This window comes from Sprattus sprattus (genome assembly GCF_963457725.1).
Source record: "Sprattus sprattus genome assembly, chromosome: 14".
Taxonomy (NCBI): Eukaryota; Metazoa; Chordata; class Actinopteri; order Clupeiformes; family Clupeidae; genus Sprattus; species Sprattus sprattus.
In genome coordinates this window covers 829,172-831,671 of record NC_137912.1, presented here as the reverse complement: position 1 = coordinate 831,671, position 2,500 = coordinate 829,172, and the positions used below count along the sequence as shown (strand labels likewise).

The following is a 2,500-nucleotide window of genomic DNA, read 5'->3' as shown; positions in this document are numbered from 1 at the left end:
TCTAGAACTCCATAACCTACTCTGGAACATTTTAGAAACTCCCAAACTTACTGTGGAACATTTTAGAACTCCCAACCCTACTGTGGAACATTCTAGAACTCCGTAACATACTGTGGAACATTTTAGAACTCCCAACCCTACTGTGGAACATTCTAGAACTCCATAACCTACTGTGGAACATTTTAGAACTTCCATCCCTACTGTGGAACATTCTAGAACTCCCAACCCTACTGTGGAACATTCTAGAACTCCCAACCCTACTGTGGAACATTCTAGAACTCCATAACCTACTGTGGAACATGAACAGCAGTAATACTGCGGAGCTCAAACATCTGCTTGATGCGTAACTCTCAGGCCAGCTGCAGAGGTCAGCATGTATCTGACAGCCAGCTGTGTAGCGCCACGTGCTTGGACAATCAGCTTACTGTGCAGTCCAAACACAAAGATCGGAGTTACACATCATAATGCTAGCTGCTCTCTGTAATATAGTCCTGTCGCAGATTAAGAGGCGAATCCTTGCTGTTCTCTGTAATATAGTCCTGTCGCAGATTAAGAGGCTAATCCTTGCTGTTCTCTGTAATCCTGCTGCAGATTGAGAGGCTTATGCTAGCTGCTTTTTGTCATACACTCCTGTTGCTGATTTAGAAGGTAATGCTAGCTGCTCAGTATCATGACTTAAGAGTAGTTTAGACCAGTCAGGATCAGGATCAGTAGTTTTAACCAGTCAGGATCAGTAGTTTAAACCAGTCAGGATCGGGATCAGTAGTTTAGACCAGTCAGGATCAGGATCAGTAGTTTAAACCAGTCAGGATCAGGATCAGTGGTTTAAACCAGTCAGGATCAGGATCACGATCAGTAGTTTAAACCAGTCAGGATCAGGATCAGGATCAGTAGTTTAGACCAATCAGGATCAGTAGTTTAAACCAGTCAGGATCAGGATCGATAGTTTAAACCAGTCAGGATCAGGATCAGGATCAGGATCAGTAGTTTAGACCAATCAGGATCAGTAGTTTAAACCAGTCAGGATCAGGATCGATAGTTTAAACCAGTCAGGATCAGGATCAGTAGTTTAAACCAGTCAAGATCAGGATCAGTAGTTTAGACCAGTCAGGATCAGGATCGATAGTTTAAACCAATCAGGATCCGGATCAGTAGTTTAGACCAGTGAGGATCAGGACCAGTAGTTTAGACCAGTGAGGATCAGGATTACAGTAGTATCTGGTTGTGCACTCATGATGCTGTCTGGACTGGTTTTGACTGTCTGGCTCAGATGAGATGGGCACCCGAGTACACAGAGTGGAATGGAAACTCAAATACTAATTTAAATGGATTCAATAGATAATGTATTTCATTCAGATGAACTTCACAATAACCAGGGCGTATGAAATGGTTGCCAATTGTTTCAATTTGGTTGCCAAGGGCAACAATTAATGTTGAGCCCTGATATAAACTCAGATGGTAACATGAAGCTGTGTGTGTGTGTGTGTGTGTGTGTGTGTGTGTGTGTGTGTGTGTGTGTGTGTGTGTGTCAGATGTTTCCAATAGAAAGTGAAGCGTCTGCTTCGAGGAGCTGACGGGATGTGGATTGGGAAAAACATCTCTATCAACAGTGTGTGTGTGTGTGTGTGTGTGTGTGTGTGTGTGTGTCTCATCAGTCTAGGGGACTTCTGGGAAAAGAGTAACTGGATTATGAGTGTAACCTCGCTTGACATCAGCGCATTATCTAGCCCTGATCAATGTCTTCATTAAATTACACACTGCCTTAATAAAAAGGAGGAAATAACAAAGCCTCTGGACACACACACACACACACTCCCAGGCTAAGGACACTCACTGAGGCACGGTGTTTTGCTGCAGTCACACACACACACACACACACACACACACACACACACACTCCCAGGCAGTGTGTTTTGCTGCAGTATTGTGTAAGGGAGCTCTAGGTGTACCAAGGCAAAGTTGACTTCAGCGTCTAACTGAGCTTCATCAGCGAAACATCATACCCCTCTTCAGCTTACAGTAGACGCAGGCACACACACACACACCTCTCTCTCTCTCTCTCACACACACACTCACAAACACCGCTCTCTCTCTTAAAACACACACCTCTCTCCCTCTAACTCTCTATTTCTCTATCACACACACACACACACACACACACACACACACACACACACACACACACACACACACACACTCACACACATCTCTCTCTCTCTCTAAAAACACACACACACTCTATGCTGCAGCTTCCAGATATTCCGCTGACATTAAACTCTATTTTGGGATTAACATAAATTGAGATGAAACAAATATTTTGCCGCAGTCTGTTTCAAAAAGATGCTCTCCTTTATAAATCCCTTTCCTCTACAGCGGAGCGCTTTCACCCAAGCCCCCCTCAGCCCCGCTGTGGCAAGATAGAACACTAGTTATCCAGTCTCTTCATCTCAGGTGGTGTGTGTGTGTGTGTGTGTGTGCGTGCGTGCGTGCGAGAGTTTGT

At 44.4% G+C, this 2,500-nt stretch overlaps 1 protein-coding gene across 1 annotated transcript in view; it reads right to left on the bottom strand.

The window, feature by feature from the left end:
* Positions 1 to 2,500, bottom strand: part of LOC308375239 (serine/threonine-protein kinase WNK1-like) — a gene marked incomplete at its 5' end in the record, with an annotated part of 89,485 nt that overhangs the window by 51,555 nt on the left and 35,430 nt on the right.